We start from the raw sequence: 9,403 nt of genomic DNA, 5'->3' as shown, positions 1-9,403 counted from the left end.
AGAGAACACTTGAGAGAGTCTTCAAAAATCAGATGAGAGTGAATGAGGGAGGGAGAGTGGTCGGATTTGGGGGTTAGAATGGCTCACACAACTCTTCAAAATATCACAAAACACTTGAGTGCTTTTCTACCCACTTGCCCACTTGACTTCTTACACCTTTTTCACTCTCATTAAGTTTTAATCACCAAACTTACTATTAATTAATTAAATTAAATGTCTCTCATATTTAATTTAATTAACCACAAAATAAAATTTAACCTAAGGTCCATTCATGGAATAAAATTCCCCATTTCGGCAAAATTAGGCATTTACCACAAAATGCCTTAAAATTTCCATTTTCTTTTAGGTTTATTATTTTTGACCAAACTTTAAATTTTATGAATGTATTTTATGCCCAAAATATAATTGCCATGATTTTTCATTTTATTTTCCGAGATTTTTACCCGATCAGGGTTTTTGTGTCGGTCCAGGACCGAAAGTCTTATCTTGACTTTTAAAATCACAAAATTCATATTTTGGCTAGCAATAACTCATGGAATACTTACAAAAAAAATATAATATTATTTAAAATAATATTCTTAACCCGGGGGAAAAATCCCGACCCGAGTCGTTTAAAGGTACCCAAAAACGTAGGACGTTACATAAAGAATACATGTGCTACTTATCAAAGGTTGGTGAACAGAATTTTTGCAAATCAGATAGGAAGAAACATGGAGGTATATGTAGATGATATGTTGGTAAAGACAAAGAAGGTAGAAGAGCTCACAAGCGACCTCAGTGAGATGTTTGACACCCTCCAAAAATTCAGAATGAAGCTAAACCTGCTCAAGTGCACATTTGGAGTTTTGTCAGGGAAGTTCCTTGGTTTTATGGTGAATTCCCGAGGTATTGAGGCCAATCATGACAAGATCAAGGCATTGTTGGAAATGAGCCCACCACGAAGTAAGAAGGAGGTGCAATGCTTAATAGGGAGAGTAGCATCCCTTAATAGGTTCATCTCTAGATCCATTGACAAGTGCCTCCATTTCATCAACATCCTAAAATGCAGCAAAAAGTTCGCTTGTGATGAAGATTGTCAGGATGCCTTCGCTAAGCTAAAGGATCACCTTAGAAAACCAACCCTTTTGGCTAAGCTAGAAAAATGGGAAAAACTATACCTGTACATAGCAGTGTCAGAGCATGCTATAAGTGCTGCCCTGGTCAAAGGAGAAAAGAAGCATCAACAACCTGTATACTATGTCAACAAGCAATTGGTTGATGCAGAAACCCGGTACCCAGAAATAGAAAAGTTAGCATATGACTTAATAGTGGCTTTGCGAAAGATGATGCCCTATTTCCACGCTCATGCTATTGAAGTGCTCACCAACACCCATTTGCGTCAAGTCTTGCACAAACCGGAGACTTCGGGAAGGTTGTTAAACTGGTCGATTGAGTTAAGTCAGTTCGACATCATTTATACCCTAAGAACCTCGGTCAACGGGCAGGAACTTGCAAATTTTATAGTTGAGTTTGCATATCAACCCCATGAGGAGGGAGAAATAGAAGAAAATGAACCAACAGGCAAAGGGGAAAAGTATCATGAAGAATGGAGCCTCCATGTGGACGGGGCGTCTAACGAAAGAGGAGTCGACGCTGACATAGTAATGACGGGACCTGAGGGACATAAGATGTATTGTGCATTAAGATTCAGATTTGAAGCTTCCAAAAACAAAGCAGAATATGAAACACTACTGGCTGGCCTGCGACTAGCCAGGGAGCTGAAGGTAACACACTTGCATGTCTTTAGTGACTCACAATTAGTAGTATTTTAGGTGAAGGGCGAATATCAAGCTAGAGGCCAAAAAATGGCTGCATATCTTGCCAAAGTGAAAGGGTATTTGGATCAACTTGAAAAATACACCATAGAACAGATCCCAAGGGAGCAAAACACAAATGTCGATGCTCTCGCAAAACTCGCCTCTACTCGAGACGAAGACACGCTTGAGTCCATCCTTATCGAATAGATCTCCAGGCCAAGCATAGCAGAAGAGGAGGTTCACATGGTTAATAATCCTAAGGAGTCATGGTTTACACCCATCTCGAGGTACTTAAGTGATGGAACATTGCCTTTGGACAAAAAAAAAACGCTCGTAAGCTGATTTACAAAACCGCCCAATACACCCTAGTAGATGGAGTTTTGTATAAAAGAGGGCTTCTCCACCTCCCTCCTACAGTGTATAGACAAGGGGGAGGCTTTGAAGGTCTTGCAAGAGATACACGAAGGAGAGTGTGGAAATCATGCTGGGGGGCAATCCACGGAAAAAAGGCCATACGATAGGGGTATTATTGGCCAACCATGGAAAAGGACACGGGTGATTTTGCGAGAAGATGTGACAAGTGCCAACAACATGCAAATTACCCCAGACAATCACCAAATGAGCTGGTGAGCATGACCAGTCTGTGGCCCTTTACTGTGTGGGGGATTGACTTGATCAGAGTGTTACCAATAGGAAGAAGAGGAGTGAAGTACGCGGTTGTAGGAGTTGATTACTTTACTAAATGGGTGGAAGCAAAGCCTCTAGTCAACATAACGACTAATCAAATCACCACCTTTGTCAAAAAATTTATCGTATGCAGGTTTGGAGTACCCTACAAGATAATCTCTGACAATGGGACAGAGTTTGAAGGAGGGTTATTCGAAGAATATTGCAGAGAAAAGGGAATCAAGAGGAGTTTCTCTGCTGTAGTGCACCCACAAGCCAATGGACAAGTGGAGGCCATCAATAAGATCCTAAAAAGGTACCTGGAAACAAAGTGGGAAAAGTTGAAAGGAGCCTAGGTCGAAGAACTGCTCAATGTGCTTTGGGCCTATAGGATCATACTCCATTCCACTATTGGAGAAATGCCTTTTGCCTTAACCTATGGGTGCGAGGCTGTTATTCCAATAGAAATGAAAATCAACTCCTTCCGCATACAAGCATATGATGACCAAGCTAACCACACAACATTGGCTGAAAATTTAGACTTGTTGGAAGCGAGAAAAGAAAGGGCACAACTAAAGTTGTCAACGTACCATCAACGGGCCGCAAGATACTATAACTCAAGGGTACGAGAGAGGAGGTTCAGGGTCGGAGACCTCGTGTTAAGGAAAGTTCTACCCAACACTCGAGACCCGAGCGTGGGTGTATTAGGGGCAAACTGGGAAGGGCCCTACTAAGTTGCCCAGGTGGTGCCCCTTAACACCTAAAAGCTGGCACGTTTGGATGATACCATGGTACCTAGAGCATGGAACGCAGAACATCTAAAAATATATTATAAGTAAGACCTCCATGTCTGAGGCAAGAATATCATCACTTTGTCTAAACATGCAAGTTTAAGTGTAATAGCTATGAAGTAGAGGGCTAACTTAGACCCCTTGATATGTAGTAAGAACAAATTCACTGTAGGTAGCTATGTACTCCACTCATTTCCAATGAATATGTTTCTCTTTGGCATCCAATGAATATGTAGTAAGAACTCTCGTGTATGAGCAAAATAATCACACTATCTAACTCTCGTTTCCAATAATTATAAAAATGCATGAGAGAAATGATCAAAGTGCTTGACGAGATAAATCTCGCCAACCACTTGGGGGGCAGAGTATACAACCAAAAAAGGGTCCTAAAAGAGACCCTTATATATATAAAAAAAGACCCTTATAAATAAGGAAGAAGACCTTGCAAGGCACCTCTTGAGTTCATGAGGATTAGCTACCCTTATGAACATCAAGAAAGTCAAAAGGTCCTATAGGAAAAGCCTCCTAATAAAGGCTGATACCTCCATGAGAGGAAAGGCCTCAAGAAGAGCATCCACCAATAAGTCTAGAGCAGCCACCAAGCCATCTAGCCAAAAAGGGTCGTAAAAGAGACCCTCACAAATATAGTACTATGCATAATGACGAGAAGGACACTTCTCGTAAGAAATAATAAGCGTGTGCAAAAGTATATAAAAGGATGACTAGAACCCAAAGGGTTATCATATCCTTATAGATACAATCAAGGTGCACCAAAGAGAGACCTATCAAACCCCTTTTTGCAGGCTCAAAATGACCTCAAGCATAGAGAAGCAAAAACAAATGATCACACATATATATATATATAAAAAGTTGCGATAATGTGGCAGGACTTAGAAAAGTTCCAAAAAAAAAAAATGATAGGCTCAAATGAGCATACAACCAAATCGAGTTAAATGATAAAAATTGCAGAAGCAAAATCTCAAGGCCTCCCGCCGCGAGCATTCCACTCGGCCACCTTGGCGACGACATTCTCACCAAAGGAGGAGAAATCAAAGTTAGGATTTTGCCTCCACATTCCATAGAGGGTACGCTCTATTGATTTGCATTCGATCTCAGCCAAATTTGCCTCCAGGAGAGTGACCCTCTCCTGCAACGTTGCAACCTTGGCTTCCGCTCCCCCAAGATCAGCCTTCAGGCGAGCGACCCTCTCCTGCAACATCATAGCCTTGGCTTCCACTCTCCTCCTCTTTTTTGACAATGAAGAGGCCTTCGCCAAGGCCTTCTCAAGATTATGCTTGGTGTCAGTAAGCTCCCTCTCAAGCTCCTGAACTTTGACCATTAGACGGTCCCTTTTAGCGTTCGACGAAGAGAGGTGAAGCATTGAGCCACCAGAGAGGCTTGCAAGGAAGCAAAAAGAAAAAAAATCTTGAGCGAACAAAGAACCCAAAAAAAAAAAAAGAGAGAAAAGAAAGAGAAAGAACAATGTAAGAAGCATGAGCTCACCTAGGTTGTGGAGTGTACAAAGGTCTCCCCAAGCTCTGCCATGGTAAAACTCCCGAGACCTCTCCACTTGGTCTCAGGAATATCCTCGGTAACCCGGGTATATCTTTGCCCATAAGAGGCCACCATACGACCCACTCAAGGTACCCCTCCAAATCAGGGGTGCCCGGGTGAGCAGGGAAAGATGACCCACTCACCAAAGGAGGAGGAGGCGCAAGAACATCAGAAAAATGGGGCCTCGAAGGACCAAGATTAATGGGATCATGAGGAAGATTATCATAGTCCTCGAAGAAGGGCACGACGAAGCACCCTGGCATGGCCTGTGGACCGCGGGAGTGAGAGGCCATGTCGCGGTCCACATGGGCAAAAGGAGGGCACCACTTGGGGGACGAAGATCACCGGGTGGGCATCTAGATTATGGGGAAACCTCCTCAGGCACCCACTCTGCATCACCCCCGTTCGAGTGAGGCTCGACTAGAGTCGCCTTCTTCTTTCATTCGAAAATATGCCACAACAAATCGGGCTCCGAAACCGTGGATAAACCAAAGCGGTCAAGGTTGGCCACAGTGAAGAGACTGGCAGCCATTTTTTTAGTGGGGTCGGCATCGAGAAAGGTGTCCATTGGTGCTGCCTCCGACTCAGGAATGTCGGGGATACTAAAGCTCTTTGCACAATTAACACAGTTATCAATATGAGCATAAGTTCCAAAATAGCAAATTCAAAGTAAAAGGAAGAAAAGCTTGAAGTACTTACTTGGGGATGAGCGAAAATGTTCACGTACAGAAAGGGGACCTTTCACGAAGAAAAAGTCCTGCTTCTAGGACCCCGGGTTGGATACGGAACCATCTATCAAGGAGACCTAAGAATTGACTTTTTGCAGGAAATAGAAGCCTTTGGATTTAGGGTTGGGTATGAGGTTGTACATAAAGTGCACCTCTTGAGTCGTAGGAGCACATTGGTTAACCTCCATAAACGCCATGTACAGGCAGCTTAAAGTCAACCAGCTGTTAGGCGCTAGCTGGAACGGAGCAAGGTCAAAATATTTGAGGACCAGGATGTGCTCACTCATGGCCACGTACCCATGGGGGGGATTATTGGCCTGACACTTGTTAGAAGGAACGTACAGCTTGTACTCCTTGCCAATATAGTATTTCTCGGAGAACTCCAACAGCCAATTCTCCGACACGTTTGACACGATAGTAGATGCCAACAGAGGACCAGAATCTGGCCCCTCGGGAGCCACCTGTCGCCATACTCTCTTTGACATATCTGCAAAACCCAAGGAAAAAGGTGAGGTCAAAACAGGGCACTTTACCCTCCATTTTTTCTTTCTAGCAAGAGTTTTCCACTGAGGCGTTGAGTGTGGAAGCACCGAACAAGGGTGGATCGAAGACAAGGGTTGAAGGGAACCTGGGGTGACCTCATGGAAACTATAAGGGGAGAACGGGGCTGGAGGTTTAGGTGGGGGGTTTCCCTCCATGAACTCCAACTCCATTTGGAGATCAAAAAGGCTCACTCTAAGGTTTTCAATGTGGTCACTAAGGTCAAAGGGGAAAAGGACTCCATCACCCCTCAAAACCGAATCTATTTCACTCTCCACCACCCAGATTTTATGCCTAAGCTTTGCCATGTGCTCAAGGTGACATATACAGGCCTTCCTCAAAGTGTCATAGTCTTGGTAAGGGTTGTTTTCAGGGGACCCCGAGTCTGAAGATAATTCTACAAACTCGACCCCTGGAGGAACGCCAAACGATCCCTCACATGCCACGACACCTCATCTCGTAGGTAATAAGGGTGCACGTGTAGGTGAAAGGGGTGCTGCAAAACACAAAGGAATAGGCTCAAAACCTCTAGACACAAGCGCTCGAAATGACCAACTATGGGGTACAAGCAAGGGCATGTGTGTGGATTAGCTCACGAGGAGCTCCAACCAAGGCGACCCATTAAACATAAGAAAGAAAGAAAGTATACCTTAAGTAAGTAAAATTGAGCACCGTCGCGGTTAAAAGAAGGTCAACGGTAAAAAACACAGTTGGGTCGAAAGGAGGCCAAGGGTCGAAAGCACTGTCACGGTCAAAAGAAGGCCAAGGGTCGAAAGCACCGTCATGGTCGAAAGAAGGCCAAGGGTCAAAAGCACTGTCGCGATCGAAGAAAGGAAAAAGGGTCGAAAGTATGCGTCTACAAAAATAAAGGAGAAAGGTGTTTTAGTCTCCAAGAACCTATATGGACATTTGCATAAAAGAAAAAAATTAAAATAATAAAGAGGAAAGACAACCAAAATGAGTTTGTGAGGAATTGAACCCCTTACCTCTTGGAGGAAGTGAAGACACTAATACAACCAAGCTAAGAAGAGAAAATGTAAATATTATGCTTGAGATTAAAGTCTATTTATAAGAACCACAAACTCATCTTAGCCATTGGATCCACTGCTTGATCAATGGTCAAGAAGGGGGCTTGGCACTTGCCTTGGGATTTGTAGAGCACAATGATAGGCTCACATTCACTCTCAACATCTCATAATAGTCCTCAACTCCAAAGTATGTTTCTCTATAATGCCACAATGAAGAAGTAAGCTAATACTTTACGAGCATCCCAAAAACACCGCACCTTGAAGTCTACCAGAGAGCCTGAAGACCCTCTCGTAGACTAGGGGCAAGTGTGAATGCCAAAAATTGAACATAATCCTGAGAGGGCCATAGTAAACACTCAAGAGAAAATTTGAGGCTAACCCCAAGTGACCTCGGGCACGCCAAGCAACCTCGTGTCTCACCCTATGCGGGACCCATGCCTCACGCGAGACCTTCACGAAATTGCCCCATCACCCCCCACGCCAGGCCCTTTCAAGGGGGTGACCCCTGGATCACCCCACCTCACCTCGCCTAGATCAAAGTCCGAAGGGCCACGTTCTGGCATACGTCGCCTCACACGCCCACCAACGGCCTCACGCCCCTAGACCTCGACAGATCGCCTTGCAAGACACCAGTGTATCACGCCTCTGGCTCGCGCCTCGCGCACCAACACACCCTCGAACCAGCACACCAATGGCCTTGTGCCCCTGTCCTTAGTAGACCGCCTCATCAGACACCAGCGTCTTGCGCCTTTGGCCCGTGCCTCGCGCACCAGCGCACCCTTGCACATGCACACCAATGGCCTCGCGCCTCTGTCCCTCAGTAGAGCACCTCGTGAGACACTAGCGTCTCGCACCTCTTTCTCGCGGCTCATGCACTAGTGCACTCACGCACCAATGCACCAATAGCCTCGCGCCCCTGGCCCTCGGCAGACTGCCTCGCAAGACACTAGCATCTCACGCTTCACATACCAACGACCTCGCACCCCTAGCCCTCAACAGACCGCCTTGTGAGACACCAGCGTCTCGCGCCTCTGGCCCATGCCTTACGCCCCAGCACACCAGCGCACCAGAGCACCAACAGCCTCGTGCCCCTGGCCCTCGACAGACCGCTTCGCGAGACACCAGCGTTTTAAGATAGCAGTGTGCATGATGAGTAAAAGAAAACCCACGAATGAGTCAAAAAAAAAAGATCATACGAATACGAAGTACATACGGGGGTACGACTCTTTATACCCTAGGTGTCTGACCCTAAAGACCATGCCAGATAAGTAGTGGTCATATGAATGGGGTACCTGATGTGGTCCTTCTCAACCAACCTCTGACGTTCGTACCAAATAGATGGTGGAGGTAGAACTAAGTACTAAAGTGGAGGTGCTCCTGTAGACCTTGAGCATGTATTGGAGCTGACCACCACGCTCTTGGCACCACTACTATCTATAGACTGCATATGCAGGGTCATGTCCCCAGGGACCACCATGTACAATGAGCCAATAGTGCTATACTATAAATACGACCTCCCTTCACCTGAGAAGAGGGGAGTATTTTTGGGAGAATTTTGTAACCACACATTGTTAATGGGAATAGACACTACACATTCTCTCTATTTTTAATTTTCAAATTTCAGCATTTACATTTTGTGTTCTAGAAATCATAAGAAAGTTTGCTTAAAATTCATTTGATTTGAATCTACTTCTTTTACAACTCACGAAGTTCTTGATCTAACATAGTTGACGAGTTCTCACTGTCAATAGAAGAATTTGTGTTATTTCCCATAATTTTTAGTTGTGATTTGTGATTATTCCAGTAATGATCTGTTATGGATTCTCTCTCTTCTTCACTGCCTCTCGTACAAGTCAGAAGAATATTGAATCAATTGATGTTGAAAAGTAGATTTTCAATAGGCTTGTGGGAACTCTCCTCCATTATTTGATTATATGTGTATGTATATTCCTCTAGTGATTATGGTGGCACCAAATTTTAAAGCAAGATTTGAAAAATATATTGTTTTTCTCTTTTTGAATATGTTTCAGCCCCTTTGGTTATTTTTCTTTTTTAGTTGCAGAGATAATCTTTGTAAGCTTATAGTATAAATTCTTCAATTTAATTTGAGATATGAGTTTCTTGTTGTTGACCATGAGAACTCCTCAACAAAGTTAGGTCAGAAAAACTCAAAGATTGATAAGAAAATAAAATCGAAGTAGAATTGTTGAGAAAAAAATGGAGAAAGCTTGTATTTTTCACTTAGAAAAGTCTAGTGTTACAAGAATTTCCCAACCCCCCTCCTTGGTGAAGGAAGGTTC

The sequence above is a fragment of the Humulus lupulus genome, chromosome 7 (assembly GCF_963169125.1).
Source record: "Humulus lupulus chromosome 7, drHumLupu1.1, whole genome shotgun sequence".
NCBI classification, from domain to species: Eukaryota; Viridiplantae; Streptophyta; class Magnoliopsida; order Rosales; family Cannabaceae; genus Humulus; species Humulus lupulus.
Note: the sequence above shows the minus strand (reverse complement) of the source record.